The sequence below is a fragment of the Panthera leo genome, chromosome B3, assembly GCF_018350215.1.
Source record: "Panthera leo isolate Ple1 chromosome B3, P.leo_Ple1_pat1.1, whole genome shotgun sequence".
In the NCBI taxonomy this organism is placed as follows: domain Eukaryota; kingdom Metazoa; phylum Chordata; class Mammalia; order Carnivora; family Felidae; genus Panthera; species Panthera leo.
Window position 1 is genome coordinate 144,574,292 of NC_056684.1, and position 23,194 is coordinate 144,597,485.

At 45.4% G+C, this 23,194-nt stretch overlaps 1 protein-coding gene across 12 annotated transcripts in view; it reads left to right on the top strand.

Moving 5' to 3' along the window:
- Nucleotides 1-256: 256 nt before the first annotated feature.
- KLC1 (kinesin light chain 1) overlaps nucleotides 257-23,194 on the top strand; it is a 66,081-nt gene continuing 43,143 nt past the window's right edge. For 9 of the 12 annotated variants that reach the window (XR_006204107.1, XM_042944422.1, XM_042944421.1 and 6 more), the window contains exon 1: nucleotides 258-530. The gene's annotated coding sequence lies outside the window, so the exon portion shown is untranslated. Of the gene's footprint in view, nucleotides 531-23,194 lie in introns of all 12 variants that reach the window. The other 3 variants (XM_042944425.1, XM_042944428.1, XM_042944423.1) reach the window with 2 other exon arrangements.

Here is a 23,194-nt window from a genome sequence, read left to right on the forward strand (position 1 = left end):
TGGATACGGGAGAGCAGGAGGGCAGGGCCGGGCGCAGGCTGGGGCAGTCGTCGGGCGCGCAGTGGTCTCGGGCGGTGGCGCAGCGCCCCAGCGCCCTCCTCTAGCGCGTGGGCCGGGACCCCGGCCGCGCGCGGGCCTCAGTTTCCCAGGCAGCGCCTCGCCCCGCCTCGCCCCGCCCCCCGGCAGCGGGCGAGTGACGTCACGGGCGGCGCGCAGCATTGTGGGGCGGGAGCGCCGAGTCGGGGGAGGGACGCCGAGACGCCATTTTCGGCGGCGGGAGCGGCGGAGCCGGAGCAGAGCTGGAGCCGGCGGGCGCAGGGCGGCGGCTACGGGGAGGAGCCGCGGGGGACAGCGCTCGCGGGCGGCCGAGGATGCTGCGGGGCGGCCGCGCCAGCGCCCCTCGCTCGTGACCGCGGCGCCGCTCCTGAGGCAGCCGAGGCGGAGGGCCCCGCGCATTCCTGCTCCGCGCACGCGCCCCGCGACCTCCCGGTGCTGACAGCGCGAGCGCGCGGCCCCGCGGGAGCAGCACGGTGAGTCCGCGGTCCCCTTCAGGTCCGCAGCCCGGCCGCACCCCCCTCCTCACCCATGTCCCCTCCCGGGACCGCGGTCCTCGGTCCCACGCCCTCATCCACATCCCCTTCGGCTCCTCTTCCCGGGCCCAGCCCCGCCCGGCTCCTCATCCCCGTCCACTTGTCGTCCGTGCCCGGTCCCTTCTCGGCGCCGCGGCCCTGGGTCTTCATCCACGTCCCGTGCCCGCCCCCGCCGAGACTTCATCCCCGGCCACAGCCCCTTCCCCGTCTCGGTCTCCAGTGCAGGTCCCGGCCCCTCCCCGTGTACGTCCCCCTGTGCGCATCCCCGGCCCGGGCTGCGGGCGGGCGGGCGGGCGGGGGCGGCGGCCCCGGGGAACAGCTGCGGACCCCCGGAGCCGCGCGACAGGGGGATAGGGCCGCCCCCGGGAACGCGGCGCGCGGGGAGGGGCGGCCGGCCCGGCTGGCTTTGTCCGAATCCTCCCTCTTCCTTCCGGCCCCCGCCCTCTCCGGCGGCACCGCCCTGGGCGGACGCGCCTGTCATGCTCACCGGCGAAGGGCTGCCGGCGAAGGGCTGCCGGGCGGGTCGGAAGCGTGCAGGGTCTGTTTCTTGTACCGTGTTCACCTGGGCTGGCGTTGCTCTTGTGCGAAACTTGCAGCGGCCCTGGTCTTGGAATACTTACGCTGTTGTCAAGTATGGTGCGCCTCTTTCCTTAAACAACAACAACAAAACAGAAGCTAAAATGAAACACGAAGGAAGTAAAATTGGTGCCTGGTGGGTTGGATGGTTTTATAACGTGACGTTTGTAGCTCCAGGTGATTTTGTGGTCGAATTGTTGCTCCTTGTTGTTTTGTCATTCAAAAACACACTAAGATTTTACATGTTACACGTTTAATAAGGAGTGCTTGCAAAAATGTTTTTAAAAAGTGTGAGAAGAGACCATTTGAAATACGCTATTTAAACTGGTATGTAAAGGGCAGTTCTTTGAGTCTTTGCATTAAATTCTAAGGCCTTTTTTTTTTTTTTTTGGGTACAGCATGACTAAGCCATTGGTCCGAATGATTAGCTCAGAATACGTTGTAATAGTTCAGTGAAAAACCCATTAGGAATTTGGGAAACCTTCTTAAGTCTCTTGGTCTTATTACTGAATTCACTTCTTTCAGGGATTGGCAGCAAGCCTTCTTGGGGGTGCGAAATTTGATTCGTCATTCTGTTTCTTAAATATGTTTAGGAATACAACGAGACTAAATATTAGTTTCAGATTGTGGGGAATTACACGTGGGAAGCAGTCTTAAGAGCCAGTTTCTCCAGGTCATCAGAGAATGCAACATCATGATGCAGTGGAGCCTTGGCAGCCCTGTGATGTTGCTGAGGGTGTGGGAGACCCCGGGTGGTAACTTCACTGTGACCTGGCTCATTCGCTTTGCTTTCGAGCGCCTTCTAAAAACGCTAGACAACACATAGTTAAGCTAGAAAGACATGCATGGGAATCAAGACAGTACCTGCAGGAAGAAGAGAGAAAATGCCACTGGGGAGGGGCGTATAGTATCGTAAGTATTTTAAAATAAATAAAACGTTAACTGTAGTTACTTAAAATTGTACATTAAAAAATTATACGTTCTTAAGCGTGTTCTGTAACGTTGAAAAATAGGTAAGCCGATGTGTAACTTTCCATGTGGGACTATAAAAGTTGATTAATTTGTAAGATTCATATAACATGGAAACATAAGTGGAATATGATAAGAAACCAGGGCTTTATGTAACAGTCATCAGTAATACCCTCAACACAAGTACAGGCCAGTTTTAAGTGTCAAATTTCAGGACATAGAATGAAAATGATTAGCATGGTAAATGATGAAAGCTTGGTCTTTTGTTTTTTTAAATCAATCAAACCAAGAGTTGATTTTTTTTTTTTTAATTTGTATTAAAAAATTTTTTTTAATGTTTATTTTTGAGAGAGAGAGACACACACACACAGGGCACAAGCAGGGTAGGAGAAGAGAGAGACGAAGTCACGGAATCCAAAGCAGGCTCCAGGCTCCGAGCTGTCAGCACAGAGCCTGACACGGGACTCGAACTCAAGAACTGTGAGATCATGACCTGAGCCAAAGTTGGATGCTCAACCGTCTGAGCCACCCAGGCGCCCCGAAAGCTTGTTCTTAAATGTCTATCACGAACCAGCTGAGTGACACCTGAGTGGCTCAGTTGGTTCAACTTCCGACTTTGGCTCAGGTCATGATCTTGCAGTTGGGGAGTTTGAGCCCCGCATCAGGCTCTGCTCACAGCTCAGAGCCTGCTTTGGATCCTCTGTCTCTCCCTCTTTCTGTCTCTCTGTTTTCTCTCTCAAAAACAAATAAACTTAAAAAAACAAAAAATAACCCAACTGAATGGCAAGTGCTGTGCTAAGTAGTTGGGGAAATAGAGACTGTTCTCTTGGAGTTCAGTCTGGTGTGGAGACAGAGGAAAATTGATGGGTACTGCAGATTAGGTTAAATGCTGTGCTGAGTGTCCTGAGAAGGTGATTCTGGATATGAGACTCAAAAGTACCAAATGCCAGGGATTGGTAGTGGCCGTTCTGGAGGACACAGGCCCTGAGGCGGCATTGCAGTAGAGGGGAGTGAAGTTGGGGAGGGCAGGAGTGGAGAGGGAAGATGAGAGAAGGAAAGCAGGAAGGAGGATTGGGGGATTCTTGAGAGCGTGGTGACACTTTAGAAAGCATGGGTAGGGTGGCAGGTGATTTGAACCAAGGTGAGACTCGATGGGAAGCTTTTAGCCCCACATGCGGACTGAGAGCTCCTGAATTGGGGCCGCGACAGTAGGAACAGTGATACAAATGGACTAGAGATGGCTTCAAGGGTTCCAGGGGCCCTGACTTGGGAGTGAGCAGACCAGTAAGAGTCGGACTGCGATCCGGAAGGCATGGAGTGGCAGTGTTCGCAGCCAGAGCGAGCTGCAGGGGCGGGCGTTGGATCGGGTCACTCCTCCGCCGAGTCCTGAGAGCACTCTGCCCCCATGCCTTTCCTTCACATTCCGACTCTTGCCCTCACTGAAGCACACCCCGGCTCCTGCCGAGCCTGCTCTTCCGTATGTCCCCGTGTCCCCACTTCCCCATGTTCCTCAGCACTTCTGTCATTGTTACGGTATGCTTTCATTGTATTTAATTTCTTCGTTTATTGTCCGTCCTTTTCACTTCATGTCCATGATCTCCATGAGGGCAGGGATTTTTATCAGCGCTTAATAAACGTTTATTGAAGGAATGCATCTAGAATTACTTCCTTGTCACTAACGGGAGGCTCACTGGCTGGTAATACCCACCAAGATGGGGAAAATGAGAGGAGGACGAGGTGGTAAGCTTGGTTTTGGATAGGTTAAATCTGAAGTGTTTGTGGGGTGCCCAAGTGGATGGTGGGCAGTTGGAGATTCAGGTTTGGAGTTCAAGACAAATATTTAGGCTGCAGTCAGAGGTTTGGAAGACCTTATCGTCTCGTTGAAAGCCAGTGGTGGTGTCTGTAATGACCTCTCTGGGAGCTTCTGACGCTTGTAGACACTGTGGAGTTGACCCTAAGATAGGTGGCAGAGGAGGTCGACGTCCAGGTGGCTAAGAAGTCAAGGAAGATTTGGATAGACAGAGCTACTGATGTGGCTTCTAGCAGGTTATCAGCGACCTTTCGAATTTTTCCTGAGAATATTACCTCCTAAGGCAGGTGTGCTAATTCAGAAATGATCTGCATGCTGTCTCCCAGGGCATCCTTGTGTCTTTCTGCCCTGAAGTCTCCCAATTAATATACTCTTCTGTCAAAATGAATTCAGATTTTATTTTTGTCTCAACTATTAAAAAAATTTTTTTTAATGTTTATTTTTGAGAGAGGGTGAGTGGGGGAGGGGCGGGGGGGGTGGAGACAGAATCCCAAACAGGCTCCAAGCTGTCAGCGCAGAGCCCTGAACTGAAATCAAGAATCAGACGCTTAACTGACTGAGCCACCCAGGAGCCCCTCCCCCCAATTTTAAAAAATGTGTATTTTTGAGAGAGAGACCAACGAGTGTGTGTGTGTGGGGGGGGGGGGGATGCAGAGAGAGAGAGAGAGAGAGAGCGCGTGAGCGAGAGAGAATCCAAAGCAGGCTCCAGGCCTTGAGCTGTCAGCACAGAGCCTGATCCAGGCTCCAACCCACGAACTGTAAGATCATGACCTGAGCCAAGTCAGATACTTAACTGACTGAGCCAATGCAGGCACCCCAGTCTTAGCTATTTTTAAAAATTCACTTTTTTTCATTTATTTTTTTTTGAACTTACGTATTTTGAGAGACACACACACAGCGTGAATGGGGGAGGTGCAGAGAGAGGGAGAGAGAGAATCTCAAGCAGGCTCCACACCATCAGCACAGAGCCTGATGCAGGGCTCGAACTCACAAACTGAGATCATGACCTGAGCCGAAACCAAGAGTGGGACATTTAATCGACTGAGCCACCCAGACACCCCCAACAATTAACTCATTTTAATTGAAGTATAGTTGACGTACAGTATTAGTTTCAGGTGAACAACATAGTGATTTGATGGTTAGAGACAGTACAAAATGCTCACCATGATAAGTGTACTTATCATCTGTCAACATACAAAGTTATTACAATACTATGTTTTAACTAAATTTTGAAGGCAGATGAAAGCAGTTTGGATCTGTGCTTTTAAATATGCTTGGGGGTGCCTGGGTGGCTCAGTATGTTGAACATCTGACTTCGGCCCAGGTCGTGATCTCACAGTTGGTGGTGGGTTCGAGCCCCTTGTCAGGCCCTTTGCTGACAGCTCAGAGCCTGGAGCCTCCTTCGGGTTCTCTGTCTCCTTCTCTCTCTGCCCCTCCCTGCTTGCACTCTGTCTCTCAAAAATAAATAAATGTAAAAACAATTTTTTTAAATATGCTTGGTATGATGTCCATACTTAAAACATAAAGCAGGTGGGTTAATATCAATAGAACAAGCATTTTAAGTTGAGTGAAGTGCATATGTAAAGTATAAGTTACTTCCTTGGTTCTAAAATATCCCAGTTACTTAAGTTTAAGCCTTGGATTGTTCCTTGATTGTATAAGGTGTATATTTATGTCCCAGCCTCTCTGAAGTTCCCTATACCACTACTAATAAAACTGATAATAGTGAAGTTAACCCCAAACCAGTTAAAATTGGTGCAGTAGTACTCCTCTCCATTCTACTGTGGAGGAAACTGAGGGTCAGAGAGGGCGAGTTACTCAAACCAGAGGTGCGCAGCTGTGAAGTCAGGCCTCTAATTCAGGTATTTTTGCTTGTACGCTTCAAGCTTTGAGTCACTTTGCTGTCAGGAATCACAGTAATGCTAGGCTGCAGTTGCCTTCACCTGGGAACTCCTTGGCCAGTTCCATTTCGGAAGCCCAAGTGATGCAGTGTCCGTGGTGACTCCTTGGGGTCTCTGGCTAATGTGTACCGTTTCAGCCACCACATTGGCATTGTAGTGTTTGTGTTCTCCACAGAGTCTGGCGTGGAGTAGGTGACCAGTTAAAAGCTGCTTGTCAGGCCTTCCTTTTTATGGTGAATCCAGGTGGGCTGTTTTTCCTTAAGTGCACTTATTCTGCCTGCTTTTTTTTTTTTTTTTTTTTTTTTTAATGTTTATTTATTTTTGAGACGAAGAGAGACAGAGCATGAGCAGGGGAGGGGCAGAGAGAGAGGGAGACACAGAATCCAAGGCAGGCTCCAGGCTCCGAGCCATCAGCACAGGGCCCGACGCAGGCCTCGAATTCGTCAACTGTGAGATCATGACCTGAGCCAAAGTCGGACGCTCAACCGACTGAGCCACCCAGGCCCCCCTTATTCTGCCTGCTTTAAAAGGATTTGTAGTACTGACCAAACAGGGGGAAAATGTTAATTTCTTTTTTTTTTTTAATTTTTTTTTTTTTTAACGTTTATTTTTGAGACAGAGGCAGAGCATGAACGGGGGAGGGTCAGAGAGAGAGGGAGACACAGAATCCGAAACAGGCTCCAGGCTCTGAGCGGTCAGCACAGAGCCCGACGCGGGGCTCGAACTCACGGACCGCGAGATCATGACCTGAGCTGAAGTTGGCCGCTCAACCAACTGAGCCACCCAGGCGCCCCAGTTAATTTCTATTCTTTTACAGATATGGTAAAAAATTAACTATATTTACATTGTGCAACTGATGTCTAGAACATTTTCATCTTGCAAAACTAAAATTCTACGGCCGTTAAATAACAGCTTTCCATCCCTGACCTCCCCACCTGCAAACACAGTTCTTTCTGATTCAGTGAATTTGACTACTTTATTATTTTTTTAAAAAGTTCATTTATTTTGAGAGAGCGAGTGGGGGAGGGGCAGAGAGGGAGTGAGGGAGAATCCTAAGCAGACTCCATGCTGTCGGTGTGCAGAGCCTGATGTGCGGCTCAAACCCATGAAACTGAGATCATGGTGTGAGCCAAAATCGGGATCTGACACTTAACCGACTGAGCCACCCAGGTACCCCACTGGTCTGATTTTTATAAACACAGGTTCTTCCTATTCTAGAATTTCACGTAAATGAGATTATACAATATATGTATTTTGCAGCCAGCTTCTTCCAGCATACCATTTTTGGAATTCGTCTGTGTTGTTGCCTGTGTCAGTGGGTGGTTCCTTTCTGTTCCTGAGTAATGTTCTGTTGTATGGATGTGTACCACACATAGTTTAGCCATTTTCCTCCAGATGCACATGGCCGGGGCGGGGGGGTGCTCTTTCCTGTGTGAGACCATGTGGACATAACGTTTTCGTTTCTTTTGGATAAATAAGGAGTGGAATTGCTTGTAGCATAGCTGTATGATTAACTTTTAAAGAAACAGACCCAAAGTGCTTGTACAGTTTACGCTTGGACCAGCAGTGTGTGAGTGTTCTCGTTCTCCGCGTCCTCTCTGGCCTTTGCTATCACTTGTCTTTATTTCCACAGTCTAGTGGATGTGTAGTGGCACCTTGTTAGGGGCTTTGTGAGCATTCCCTGATGACTGATGATGGGCACTTACTCATAGGTACCTGCTTTTATGACATGTCTGTTGAGTCTTATCTGTGTAGAAAGGTTGTCTTTTTATTATTGAGAATAATAATTCCTTACGTATTGAGTATGAGTCTTTTTGCCAGATGTATACGTTGCAATTATTTTTTCCCAGTCTAGGACTTAACTGTATGCTTTTTGACTGTGCCTTTAATAACCACTAATTTTAAATTTTGATGAATTCTACTTTGTCAATTTTTTTCTTGTATGGTTCTTGCTTTCTGTTGTTTTAACTGCTTTTAAATCATTAAAAGATGTATGCTTTTTCTGGAAAATGAAAGATGTGAGGTATAAGTAAGTTGTCTATCTTCCCATTTCCTTTCTCCCCAGGGAACTGAATAAAATACATATGTATTTTTTTATTTAAAAATTTTTTGAAAACTTTTTTTTTCTTAAGTTTATTTATTAATCTTGAGAGAGAGGGAGAATGTAAGCAGGGGAGGGGCAGAGAGAGAGGGAGAGAGAGAATCCCAAGCAGGCTCCGCATTGTCAGCCCAGAGCCTGATGGTGGGGCTGAAACTCACAAACCGTGAAATCATGACCCGAGCCAAAATCGAGTCAGATTACTTACCCAACTGAGCCACCGAGGTACCCCCAAATATATATTTTTTTAAAGATTTGATTTGATTAAAAAAATTGTTTTTTAATCTTTATTTATTTTTGAGAGAGAGACAGAGCATGAGCAAGGGAAGAACAGAGAGAGAAGGAGACACAGAATCCGAAGCAGGCTCCAGGCTCTGAGCTGTCAGCACAGAGCCCATCGCGGGGCTCAAACCCATGAACTGCAAGATCATGACCTGAGCTGAAGTTGGACGCTTAACCGACTGAGCCACCCAGGCACCCTGATTTGATTTTTATTTTTATTTTTTATTTAAAAAAATTTTTTTTTTAATGTTTATTTTTGAGACAGAGAGAGACAGAGCATGAATTGGGGAGGGTCAGAGAGAGAGGGAGACACAGAATCTGAAGCAGGCTCCAGGCTCTGAGCTGTCAGCACAGAGCCCGATGTGGGGCTCGAACTCACGGACCGTGAGATCATGACCTGAGCCGAAGTCGGACGCTTAACCGACTAAGCCACCCAGGTGCCCCCTGATTTGATTTTTAAATAATCTCTACACCAACGTGGGGCTCAAACTCACAACCCCGAGATCAAGAGTCTCATGCTTCATGGACTGAGCCAGCCAGATGCCTCTTAAAAATCTTTTAATTGTGGGTGCGCCTCGGTGGCTCAGTCAGTGTCTGACTCTTGATTTTGGCTCAGGTCATGATCTCATGGATTGTGGGATCAAGCCCCACGTTGGACTCCCTGCAGACATTGTGGAGCCTGCTTAGGATTCTCTCTCTTCCTTTCTCTCTCTGCCCTTCCCTTGCTTGCGTGCACTCTCTCAAAATAAATGTAAAAAAAAAAAATTTTTTTTTTTTAATTATTTTAGAGGGGCGCCTTGGGTGGCTCAGTCAGTTAAGTGTCCGACTTCAGCTCAGATCATGATCGCACTGCTAGTGAGTTCAAGCCCCGCGTTGGGCTCTGTGCTGACAGTATAGAACCTGGAGTCTGCTTCCAATTTTGTGTCTCCCTCTCTCTCTGCCCCTCTCCTGCTCATGCTCTGTCTCTTTCTCTCAAAAATAGATGTTAAAAAAAAGTTGTTTTTTTTTTTAAATTATTTTAGAGAGAGACAGACAGAAAGTATGTGTGCAGGAGCGTGAGCAGAGGAGTGGCAAGAGGGAGAGAGGGAGAATCGCAAGCAGGCTCCTTGCTGTCAGTGCAGAATCCTACGCGGGGCTCAAACTCATGAACTGTGAGATCATGACCTGATCCAAAATCAAGAGTTGGACACAGCCGACTGAGCCACCCAGGTGCCCCTGTCCTGTTTCATTTTGAAATAAAAATGCTGTTTTTTAACCACATCATGAATGCTCTATTTTTTTTCACCCAGGCTCCCATAACACCCTGTTTTTTTGTATTCTCTTAGTCACACGGTCCGATGAAGCTGTTTTTCCTTTTTGTTTGTTCAAAGACTTGTAATAGAGACATCTGCATCATTTGGGCTTACTCATTCTTGATTTAGGAAAAAGCGTGTTCTCCTATATTTTCATGTAGTACCCTTTTCTGTGGTTTGTCATGCTTAAAATTTGCATCTGAAGAGATGTCTCAGGGCAAATGGAATGACCTAATGCACTGCCCATCTGTGGCCAGGAGCCCTGCTTGGCAGTGGGGTGGGCCCCTGACCAGCTAGTGGGGGACACAGCCTTCTTGTAAAACTCTTTCTTTAGGTGCTGTCTGGTCATTGACAGGCAAAGCCAGTGTGCACACTGGGGTATGTGCACACTTCACATAGTGGTGTGGTTAGGTTATTGTGGAGTTAGAAGATCTGTGTACTTAGAGGTGGACTGATTTCAGAACAGAACCACAGTTGACTTTTTTGAGCATGGCTGTGGGGAAAGAACCCAGGGAGTTCTGACTGCCTTCGTGTCTCGAATTCTGCAAGCACATCGATAGATTCATCGAAGAGGCAGATGCATGCCTCCAGTTTTATCCAGTGGTTTATAGTTTTAAGATGGAAACAAATTCCTAGACGTTACAACGTCTTGGAGTCGTTAGTATTGAAACATCCACTTCACAGATTTTTGTGATTTTTTAGGCCAGCACAATTCATTCATTCAGCTTATTCTTGTGATTTAAGTTTAGAAGAAGAGATGAAAGGATTAGATTAAATTTTTTTTAATGTTTATTTTTGAGACAAAGAGAGAGAGGCAGAGTGCTAGTGGGGGAGGGGCAGAGAGCGAGGGAGACACAGAATCCGAAGCAGGGTCCAGGCTCTGACCTGTCAGCACAGAGCCCGATGCGGGGCTTGAACCCATCAACTGTGAGATCATGACCTGAGCCGAAGTTGGATGCTCAACTGACTGAGCCACCCAGGCACCCCGAAAGGATTAGATTAAGTTAGGTTAGGTTTGAGGAAGATTAGATTGGAGGAGGTACAGTGTACAAGAAGAATATGATGAGTCCATAAAATTTCCATTTTGTAATGGGTTTGTGGCAAGCTCTGGAATTGTCTCTCTCAGCTGTCTCTGTCAGTTCATGGCCCAGAGATGAAGTTTCTCATTAGGAGGTTCCTGATGGAGCATATCCTCCCTTGAGTGGAATTTAGTGACTCTTTTTTTTTTTTTTTTTAATGTTTATTTTTGAGAAAGAGAGAGTAGGGGAGGGGCGGGGGGGGGGGGGGGCGACAGGATCCAAAGCAGGCTCCATGCTGTCAGCACAGAGGTGCTTGAACCTTTTGTGGGACTTGAACTCACGAACCATGAGATCATGACCTGAGCCAAAGTCAGACGCTTAACTGACTGAGCCACCCAGCTGCCCCAGAATTTTTTTTTTTCCTTCAGTTAATGATACGTACCAAAGAAAATAAAACACAGAACCCCACTTTGGAACCTAATCTATTTAGCTTTGTCAAGAAATCATAGAAAACTTCGCTTTTCACTATTTTTATCCTATGTTCCCCTTTGTTAAACAACTAAAATCTCAAGTCCTCTTCAGTTTATTTAGTGACTTCCAAAAACAAAACACATTACCTATTGTGACTAAAAAGCAAAGTGACCAATGGTAATATTAGAGGTAAAAATGTACTTATGTTTTGGCTCTGAAGTTGCAGGACAAAAATTATATGGTGCAGAATCAAAGGGGGAATATTACTTGAGTCAGAAGAGGTGAAAGTGGGCGCCTGGCTGGCTCAGTTGGAAGAGCATGTGACTCTTGATCTTGGGGTTGTGAGTTCAACCCCCACAGTAGGCTACGGATTACTTAAAAAAATGTGAAAACAAACAGTGATTCTTGAGTTATTTATTATTTTGAGAGAGAGAGCGAGCAGAGGAGGAGAGAAACCCAAGCAGCCTACTTGCTGTCAGCGCAGAGCCTGATGCAGGGCTTGAACCAGTGAACTGTGACATTATGACCTGGGCCAAAACCAAAAATCCGGTGCTTAACTGACTGAGCCACCTAGGCACTCTTGATTCTTGAATTTTCTGATGTTTGCTTTTCTTTTTGGTGGAGGCAGGAGAGGGTAAACGGTGGGGAGGAGAGGTGTTATTCCCCTAGCTTGTATAACAGTTAAGGTTCACATTTTAAGCCAAATCCAAAAAGGCCTCCTAGGGTCTTTCAATCAACTTCCAACCTTGACATCTTTAGATAAAAAGACAAATGATACACCCCTTTATAGGCTCACAGTCCTGACTTATTTTGTTTTCTAAATATAACACAGTATTATTATAATAAATATATTTTAGACAGCTGCATATTGCCTACTCTTTCCCAAATAAGAATCACTAAATTTGGGGCGCTTCGGATTCTGTATTTGCCTCTCTTTCTGCCCCTCCCCTGCATGTGCTCTGTGTCTTTCTCAAAAATGAATAAACATTTTAAAAATTAAAAAAAATTCTGGGTATATTATACTGAAATGTTTCTATTATGAAAAAATTCACAGGGTCACACAAACTTCTGATTCTAGAATATTAAAAAAAATTTTTTTTAAGGTTTTTATTTATTTTTGAGAGAGAGAGAAAGTCAGAGCGTGAGTTGGGGAGGGGCAGAGAGAGACACACACACAGAATCTGAAACAGGCTCCAGGGTCTGAGCTGTCAGCACAGGACATGATGTGGGGCTCGAACCCACACACCATGAGATCATGACCCGAGCCAAAGTCACACACTCAACTGACTGAGCCACCCAGGCGCCCCTAGAATATTGTTTTTAATGTTTATTCATTTTTGAGAGAGGGAGAGACAGAGTGTGAGGGGGGGAGGGGTAGAGAGACAGGGAGACCCAGAAACCTAAGTAGGCTCCAAGCTCTGAGTTGTCAGCACAGCCTGATGTGGGGCTAGAACCCACGAACCATGAGATCATCACCTGAGTGGAAGTCAGACGCTTGGCTGACTGAGCCACCCAGGTGACCCTGATTCCAATATTTTTATAACCCCAGAAAGAAACCCTGAACCCATTAGAGTCAGTCACCACCCTGCTTTCCCTCCAGCCCTTGGCAACCATGAATCTACTTCTGTCTCTGTAGACATTTCATATAAATGGAATTATGCAATATGTGGCCTTTTGTGTCTAGCTTGATTCACTTAAGTACATGTTTGTGAGGTCCAACCATGCTGTAGCATGAGTCAGTATTTTGTTCCTTTTTATAGCCAAATAATACTCCATTGTGTGGATAGACCACATTTTGGCTGTTACGAATAATACCAAACTACTGGTGTGAAAGTTCTACATTTGTCCAGCATTGGTTTTGGACCATTTGTGTGCAGGTTTTTATGTAAACATGTTTTCAGTTTTCTTGGGTATTTACCCAGTGGTGGAACTGATTGGTCCTTCACTTAATTTAAAATTTTTTTTTTTTTTTTTGAGAGAAAAAGTGTGTGTGTGTGTGTGTGTGTGTGTGTGTGTGTGTATGAATTGGGGAGGGACAGAGAGAGAGGGGAGCCCAGGCAGGCTCCATGCTGAAAGTGCAGAGCTCAATCTCATGAACCATGCGTGAGATCATGATCTGAGCCGAAATCATTTTAAAGTTTTGACACTTGTGTTACTTAATGCACAACACACTCTGTAATCTTGAGTTCCATGATACTGAATGTCTTGGTCTGTTTGGGTGGCTATAACAAAATACCATAATCTGGGGGACTTATGAACACCATGAATTTATTTCTCATTGTCCTGGACTGGGAATTCCAAGACCATGATGCTGGTAGATTCAGGGTCTGGTGAGGTTTGGTTTTTGCTGCATAGATGGCTGTCTTCTGTGTGTCCCCACTTGGCGGAAGGGGTGAGGGAGCTCTGTGGAGTCTCTTTTATACGAGCACTGATCTCATTCCTTAGGGCTCCACCCTCATGACCTAAGTACCCACCTCAAAATAGCATCACCTTCGGGGTTAGGTTTCAACATACGAGTTTTGTCGGGACACAGACATTCATTCAGATCATAGCACTGAATATTTCCTTGAATACAACTTCAGTCATTTGGTATAGGCTCATTAGAGGTTCTCTGGCTGCTTCTCGTTTCTCCCTCTCTGTGCCTAGTGCTCAGTCCGGCGTCTGGTTGTGTGTAGAGAGATGGGCTGTGAGTCTAGCTGGCTGCGTTTCCCACTGGTTCAGCTCACATATCTCTTGGGAAAACATCTCGGTCGTGATGTTCTGCTACCAGTATTGGCAAAGTAAACATTTATCTGTTCTTCTATCTTATTTTTCTTTTTCTGTGCTAGACTTTGTTTTTCTAGGAACTTCATTTCATAGTCAAACTGTCAGGGGCGCCTGGGTGGCTCAGTCCATTGAACATCCGACTTCAGCTCAGGTCATGATCTCGCAGTTCGTGGGTTCAAATCCCACGTCGGGCTCTGTGCTGAGAGCTCAGAGCCTGGAGCCTGCTTCAGATTCTGTCTCCGGCTCTCTGTGCCCCTCCCCTGCTTGTGCTCTGCCTCTCTCAATCTCTCAAAAATAAATAAAGGTTAAAAAATAAAAAAAAAAAAACCTGTCAGAATAATTCATGTTTCTTTCTTGGCTGTCCTTCACTCTGTCGTTTTTTTCTATCACATTCTTTAAAAAAATTGAAATTTAAGTCCCGTAAAATAAAAGTTATCATTTTAAAGTATACAATTCGGTGAATTTTTTCTGTATTTTGGGCAACCGCAACCACTGATCTAATTCCACACGTCTTTTAAATATATATATATTTAACTTTCTTTACCACATTAGTTCGTTCTTTCTTTCTTTCTTTTCTTTCGAGAGTGTGAGCAGGGGAGAGGGGCGGGGGGGGGGGGGAGAGAGAGAGAGAGAGAGAGAGAGAGAGAATATCTCAGGCAGGTTCTGTGCTCAGTGCAGAGCCCAGTGGGGGGACCATGAGATCATGACTTGATCCAAAATCAAGAGTCAGATAGATGCTCAACCGACTGAGCTACCCAGATGCCCTTTTTTTGGTTAATTTTTGAGAGGGGGGAAGGTTTGTTAAAATTTGTCAAACTATTGAAAATTGTATTCCCTGTTTGTAGAATGTGCGTGTATAATCTCATTGTCTGTAGGCAGTATAAATCTCATGTAAGTATAAAGGGAGTATAAATGTATGAAAAGATCAGGTGGTAGAGATGGGAAATAACATTACATGAAAATCGATAATTTGGTATGACAAAAATTCAGTATGTATGATCTAGTATAATCTTTAAAAAGTGCTTTTAGCGTCCACCCAGTTCTGGTTTAATTTCTCTGTCTTATAAAATATTCAGTGTATTCAGCATTTCTATTCTTGTCTCACTTAGGTTGGTCTATTTTTATTGTGGCCGAAGTTTCAAATCCTTTCTATATTTGAGGGTTTGAGATGTTCCTTTGCCTGCAACCCCAGGCAGTCCGGAGAGGTGCTTGTCTGTTTTCTGGGTGAACCAGCAGAAGCACAGGGTGCTTGTGGTGTGTGTACGCGTGCGTGTACAGCAGTGTGGTCACTAAATCAAAGGTGCACCTGAACGCGGTGGAGGGAGCTTGGATTCTGTTCCTGTTCTGGGTAGTGTGGGCTGCGTGTCTTCAACGGTCCATCTCCTCATCTGTAAGCGGGAATTGTAATGATTGTTGACTAAACCACTTACAGACTTTGTCTTTTGTCCTTCTAAAACAATACACGTGGGGCCCCTGGGTGGCTCGGTTGGTTGAACGTCTGACTCTTGATCTCAGTTCAGGTCTTGGTCTCAGGATTGTGAGTTTGAGCCCTGCGTTGGGCTCCACGCTGGTAATGAACCCTACTTAAAAAAAACAAAAACCATACCCTTATGGAAATACTCCAGAAACGAAAATCCTGCACAGATGTGAGTTCTTACTATGCATAGCACGTGTATGCTTTCCCGGTTTTGTCTTTATCAAAGTTACATGCATACTTTTTTGTATTCTTTGTAGGTAGATTTTTAAAGAACAGACTTTTTAGGATAGTTTTCTGTTGACAGAAAAGTTGGAAGACAGTACAAAATCCCTGCATGCCTGCACTCAATTTCTCTTAATGTTAACATTCTACATTATTATGGCACATTAATGGCAACTAAGGAACTAGCATTGGTACATAATTTTAACCAAGCTCCACATTTTATTTGGATTTTACTAGTTTTCCCCTAATATCCTTGTTCTGTTCAGAACCCCATCCAGGACACCGTATCACACGTAGCCATCGTTTTTCCTGGTCTGTGAAGTACTGGCCAGTATTTTGTAGAATAGCTCTCAACTTGCGTTTGTCTGACATTTTCCTCATGGTCGGACGGGTTTGCAGGTTTTGAGAAGAAGCTCGCCGGGCCCAATTTTGGTTTCCGAAACCATTTTACCATCAAACAAACCAAGGCCCCTTCAGATAATGGCTGATTCTAGGGCTGGGGCAGGGAGAGTACAAGACGAGCCTGGGACATCTTGTGGTGCTAGAAAGTGCAGAAGTGCTCAAAAAGCAAAGGGGGGTAGGAGCATGTGAAAAGAACATGAGAGCCAGTTGACAGAACTCTCACTGGCCCAAACTGAGACGGTTTGAGCCACAAAATAAATAACGTGGTGTGTGTAATAACGAGTATTCTTTAGATAAAACCTGAAGTATAAAACAAACCGCTCCTGTCCATATTGACATTGATGATTAAACAAGTAAATGAGGGATGAGGCAGAGAGGAGACACTGTCCTGTACAGAAGAACTCCAGACACCTTATAATCCCTCTTCACATTCGCCCTCCCCACCCCTCTGGGGGTGGGCTGCCCCCCTAGTGACGTGCTTCCTGCAGATGAGCGTCGAAAGGACAGCTGGAGTGGGTGTGTCTAGTGGAGGTAATCCTGGCCAGGGGAGGCCTGCACAAACCACGGCAGCCGGTGGTCAGGACTGGCACCGTTGCCTTTTAAGTCAGGGGGAGCACAGGGACTCTGGCTGTGATGCAGTGAGAATGGTACCCGTGGGTTTCAGAGTCACATAGTTTCATAAGTGTTGGTTGTTGCCACTGGCTTGCTCCCCCTTTCCTTCTTCCTAGAAGTAACTTTTTGTTGTTGTTGTTGTTTTTTAATTTTTAATCTCTTTCTTTCTCTCTTTTCCTCTTTCCCTCTCTCTCTCTCTCTCTTTCTTTCTCTCTCTCTTCCTCTCTCTCTTCCTCTTCCTCTTCCTCTCTCTCTCTTCCTCTCTCTCTCTTCTGCTTCCTCCCTTCCTTTCTTCTTTCTTTATAATGTTTATGTTATTTTTGAGAGAGAGAGAGACAGAGCCCGAGCAGGGGAGGAACGGAGAAAGAGGGAGACACAGAATCTGAAGCAGGTTCCAGGCTCTGAGCTCTTAGTACAGAGCCCGATGCAGGGCTCGAACCCACAAACCACGAAATCATGACCTGAACTAAAGTCAGATACTTAACCAACTGAGCCACCCAGCCCCCAGTAAACATTTTTTTAAAGTTTTAAAATTTATTAGGGGAGGTGAATGGGGGAGGGGCAGAGAGAGAGGATCCCAAGCAGGCTCTGTGCTCTCAGCGCAGACCCCACCTGGGGCTCGATCTCACTAACCCTGAGCCGAAATCAAGAGTCAGATGCTTAACTAACTGAGCCACCCAGGCACCCGTTTTCACTTATTATTTTAAAATTATTAAAAAAATGTATTTATTTTTGAGAGAGAGTGCAAATGCATGAGCAGGGGTGGGTGGGTAAAGAGAGGGAAACAGAGGATCCGAAGTGGGCTCCACGTTGACAGCAGAGAGCCCGACATGGGGCTCGAACCCACAAACTGGGAGATCACGACTTGGGCCAAAGCTGGAGGCTTAACTAACAGCCACCTGTGAAACGGTCCCGTTTTCACTTCTTTTAAGTGAAATACAATTTTTACATAATTACTGCTGTTTCTAAATAACAGGCTTATGTTGCTGTCTGATGATTTTTTTTTTTTTTTTTAAGATTTTACTTTTAAGTAATCTCTGCACCCAATGAGGGCCTCACACTTACAGCCTTGAGATCAAGAGTCCGTGCTCTACTGACTGAGCCAGCCAGGCGCCCCTGATGGTTTTTCAGTTTTTGACTTCCCGTTCTAGATAATTGGGACTGAGCTCTTTCTTTGCTTCGCTTTACCACACAGGTGCTCCTCCTTTGCATCTGCATAAGCTCCCGCAGAATTTAAATTTTGTTTAGGTGTGTCTTTACCGTTTATATTCTTATGACCGTATAAATGCCAGAGCTGATTTATGTAATGAACTGTGTGATTGCTTTTCCTATTTGACCTTTTGTTTCCTTAGGAGTTAATTATCTTGTTTTCATTTCCTTTGTAAGTTGGCGCTGATTCACCCGCCGTCTCCAGCACTCGTGCGGTGGTGGGTGCAGAGCCCCGTCTTCCCCCTGGGGGACCCTGTGCCCTGTGTTCCATGTTTTCTTCTTGACTTCTCATTTTGCTTGAGCGCATCTTCCTGTAGCCTGAGAAATGGTGCATGAGAGGTAAAAGTTTGTGAGACCTTGTATGTCTGAAAATGTTATTATTCTGTCCCCATGGTTGATGGAGAGTTTAGCTGGCTTTGGAATTGGAAATTGGAAATAATTTTCCTTCAGAGCTTTGGAGGCATTTGTTTAATTGCCTTTTGCTTCCAGTTTTGCTCTTGAGAAGTCTGAAGCCATTCTGATTGTTTAATTCTGTCTGTATGACCCCTACCCCTGAGCCCCTGGGAGCGTGTAGGAGATATATATCTATATCTGTTCTGTATCTATATATTTAAGTTTATTTATTTTGAGAGAGACAGAGACAGTGCAGGTGGGGAGAGGCATAGAGAGGGAGACAGAATCCCAAGCAGGCTCCGCACTGTCAGTGCAGAGCCTGACCTGGGGCTCCAACCCATGAAACCATGAGATCATGACCTGAGCTGAAATCAGGAGTCAGATGCTCAACCGACTTGAGTCATCCAGGTGCCGCAGGATATTCTTTTGTCACCACATTTTTATTTTCTTTAAAAAGTGTTTTTTTCATACGGTCCACATCCTATGCTTAGGACAGTGTCTGGCATAGGTAGAGTTGGTGCCCAATAAATAATTAACTGTCACTGAGCTGGTTGCACCTCTCACCTCCTCCTTTGGAGGCCAAGGCCTAGCTGTTGGTGTTCTGCAGGCCAGGTCGTAGGTGACCGTTGGATCCTTCAGCCTCTCACGTTGCCTCGCTCAAGTTCCTGCAGCTCACCTGCCATGGCTCAGTGGACATAGCGGGGCTCGATCTCATGAGTGAGATCATGACCTGAGCCAGGATCAAAAGTTGGACGCTCAACCGCCTGAGCCACCCACATGCGCCCAGAATTGTCCACTTTAAATTTGTCAGTTTTCATCATCCCTAACAGGAGTTGATTTTGTAACACTGAAGATTTCTCTTAGTCACTGGTGTGTTAGAGCGAGTACACTCAGTCTTGGAGCACTTAGCTGGCTCAGTTGGTAAACGTGTGACTGTTGATCTTGGGGTCATGAGTTTGAGCCTCACGTTGGGTGTACAGATTACCTAAAATCAATAAATAAAATTTAAAAAACTCTCAGTCTTTGCCTAACAGACCGGTTATGTTAAAGGACAAATTAAGAGAATAATTTCAGTATTAGTAGGGGCTATTTTCAATTTTGCATATTACCTCTGCTTGGAGTATTTCAGAGTAGAAGTAAAGCAACAGAATATGCAAATTAATATTGCTGTCTGGTATTTTTGTCATACTTGAGTAATGGTGCGTTAGTGATATGCCGGTGTATTAGTTACTGCTAGTCGTATCTTTAGTTACTGTCAAGGTCTAAATCCTCTCCTTATGTGTATTCCGAGAAATTCATGATACAGACGAAGATGGATGGTTCAGTTGCCTTGTCCATTTATTTCAGGTTTGAGCATGTAGGGATTTAATTTTCTTTTTATTTTTAATGAAAAAAAATTTAACGTTAAAAAAATTATTTTAGAGGGGAGAGAGAGCATGCAAGGGGGGGGGAGGGGCAGAGAGAGAGAGAGAGAGAGCGAGAAAATGAGAATACCAAGCAGGCTCCACACTCAGCACAGAGCCCCATGCAGGCCTTAATCCCATGACCTGAGCCGATATCAAGAGTGACCTGAACGGAAATCAACAGTGGGCTCGGTGGACAGGGTGCTCAACTGACTGAGCCACCCAGGCGCCCCTAAATTTTTTTCTGGGAGGGGGTTGGGAGGGAAGAGGGAGAGGGAGGGAGAGAATCTGAAGCAGGTTCCTGCCCAGCGTGGAGCCCTGTGCAGGGCTCGACTTCATGACCATGGGATCATGACCTGAGCTGAAATCAAGTCAGACGCTTAACTGACTGAGCCACCCTAGCGTCCCTAATTTCTTTCTTAAATCAAGGGCCTGTTTTGGTTTCCTGTATTTCCAAAGGGAAGTCAGGCCTTTGAAAGGACAACATGGTATAATTGACCCTTCAATAACACAAAGGTTCTAGGCCTCAACACCCAACACCTGACAGCCCCGTACAGTCAGAGATCTGCCTGTAACTTTGGACTCCTCAAACACTTAGCTACTAATAGCCCACTGTTGACTGGAAGCCTTGCTGATGACATAAATAATTGATAAACATGTATTTTATGTTACATACACTATACGCTATATTCTTATGATAAAGTAAGGCAGAGGAAAGAAAACTGTTAAGAAAACCGTAGAGAAAATTATTTACGTTACAATACCATAAAATATCCACGTAGACGTGGACCTGCACAGTCCACACTCGTGTTCACGTGTCAGCTGGACTCCCTCACTTCTGCCCTCCGGTAGTTCATAAGAGAGCATGTCTGTTTTTACTGTTTTTCAACTGGCATCTGAGAAATAAATATTGCCGAATTTTGGGGTTACAAAATGTTACATGTAGGATTTAACTGGGGATCTGAATGCGGAGATAAACTAGGTTTCTTGGGTGTTGTGTCACATGAGTCACATGAGTGATGTGAATCCTTGGATATGAGAGTCGTGTGTCTTAAAAATACACATCAAAACCATTATACTACCCAATAAAAATAGCAAAGATTGAACCATGATTTAAAATAATGGAGACAAAAGTAGTTCTAAAATTAAAGAAAGGTGGAAGATCAAGCTTTAGGATTATTTTTCTCTTTATTATTTTAGGTAGTGACTTTTGTAATCTGTGGACACAGTACAGACTTTGTTGAGGATTTGAATGAGACAAGCAGCGTAATAGACCATAATAGCTTTGCCTGTTGAACGGTGGATTTGAGAGGTTTGACCATAAGAAGGGCTTCTCTTGTTTAAGGAGCTTAGTTCAGATGTCAGATTTGTCAGGTGCTGTGTTGGAGATTATGCATTGAGCACTGAGTTCTTTTGCTTTCACAGAGCAAATAATGGGACTTCAAAGAGTTCTCTCTCTCTCTTTTTTTGGAAGTAAAAGCATAGACATAATTTTCCATGGCTAGTAAGAATAACCTGGGGCCACATATTGAGTGTGTTACTCAGAAGGGAAGCGGGAGGGGAGTATTTGAGTACCATGTTCCAGGTGGGTTGGCTGTCTGTTGCCCCTTACATGTGGGGATTGAGGCTCCAAGAGGTTCCACGATAGGTGAGGGGATAATAGGGAGTTGGAATCAGATGTGCTGGCTCCCAAGGCTGGTTTATTCATTCATTTTAAAGTTTTTGTTAGGTTGTTTAAGTAATCTCTGCACCCAACCCGGGCTCGAACTCACAACAGGGAGATCAAGAGTCACACGGTCTTCCACCTGAGCCAGCCGAGCACCCCGTGTTTCATTGATTTATTGAGCACATACTTCCTGCATGCCCGTGGAGCAGCAGGCATTGTTCTGGCTGACTCATTGTTCCAGAATCACTGGGAAGCACACACAGCCCAAGAGTTGCAAGAAAGTCTTAGGGATGCTGTGGTTGCTAGGCTGACAAAGTGTGGCGTTTGAGCAGACGTAGAGTCCCAGTATTTTACCCTTTAGAAATCAGTGTAACCGTTACAAGAACCCTTTCAACTGAGAGTTTATTTGGCAAACTTGAGAAGTTTCTTATTTTAAGCGAAGTCTTACCTATCTTTCTTTTAGTTTTCTGCCATTTTGTTCAGGGACCGCTCTTTACCTTCACCTAGATGCATATATGTCTTCGCCTGAGGTTTCTTCTAGTTTCTTGTGGCACTTTCTTCACTTAATTTTTTTAATCAAAGTGGAATTTAGTGTACAGTGACGGTAGAAATACAACACTTTTTTTCCCCTTTAGCACTCTTTTTTATATAAGCTAGGTCATAATGACTTAGCCTAGAACTTAAGAGAGCTACGGAGCAGTCTAAGCATGTATGCTGCTGTGGGTTTCCCTCTGAAGAAGTGGCATGTGTAGGTCTATTTATATGATGGTGGGTTGGATGAGGGGGTATGGAAACTGCTATGATTGAGGGGTACCTGAGGGTGGCATGAGGTATGAGCTCGGGAAGTGGAAGATTTGGAGAGTCTTCTGACTGAACCACAATATTTGAAATGTCTTGTAAGATAGTAAATATATTCTTTGTTTATATTAGAGGGGAGAAGTTGCCTCAATGGATAGAAATTTAAGGAGGGAGATTGAACTCAGCAAAAGGAATAACTTTCTAACTACCTATCCGAGCAGTCTAACAAGGAATCAGCTGTCTTGCAAAGTACTGAGGCCCATGTCAGAGGTGTGTCTGCAGGTGTTGAGCGGTCACTTATCAGGGATGTTCCTGATTGCTTAGCTCCCAGGTGGAAACTGCACTGATCACGGTCAGCCACTGTGCCTGGTGACTCAGCTGCATTCTCCTGTGCCTTTAACTGCCCGGACAGTAGGCCCCCTCTAATCCCTGGGACCCAGGGTAGTTTGGGGACTTCGCCTGTGCTGTGGCGGTGGAGCCAGGCTCTGCACCTGCTTGCTCTGGATTCTGAGGCCCATGCTTTCCACATAGCACCCCGTCCTCTCAGTGCCTTTTTTTTTTTTTTTTTTTTTTTAGTTTATTTATTTTGAGAGAGAGAGAGGGTGTATTAGTCGGGGAGGGGCAGAGAGAGAGAGAGAGAGAGAGAGAGAGAGAGAGAGAGAGAATCCCAAGCAGGCTGCACACTGTCCGTGCAGAGCCCAGTGTGGGGCTCTAACTCACAAACCTCGGGGTCATGACCTGGGCTAAAGTAAGCCCTGTAGGCGCCCATCATCTCCGTTCTTAAGAGAGCTAAGTGCCTCCCAAGAGCATTTGGATTCTTAACTGATTTTCTGTTAAGAACAAGTTAAAAAGAAATCTACCTTAACTGCTCCCCCACCCTTTTGTTTGTGCCCGTCCAGATACATTTGTATTTATTATCCTTGTCTGTGGTTAAAGCCTGTACTAGAGTGTGAGCACGCGGTGCAGTGTCACCAGTTCTGTTGCATATTCCCTGAGGAATTCAATTTGGATTTCTTTTTTTAAGTTTGTTTATTTTTAGTAATCTCTACACGCAACGTGGGGCTCAAACTCATGACCCTGAGATCAAGAGTCACACGCTCTACCGACTGAGCCAGCCAAGTGCCCCAGATTTGGTTTTCTTCGAATGTGTTGACTTATTCTTTAAATGTATTTACTTACTTGAAGTATCACCTCAGTCAAACGATTAAATTTTCCCATTTTGTTGTGATTTTTTTCCT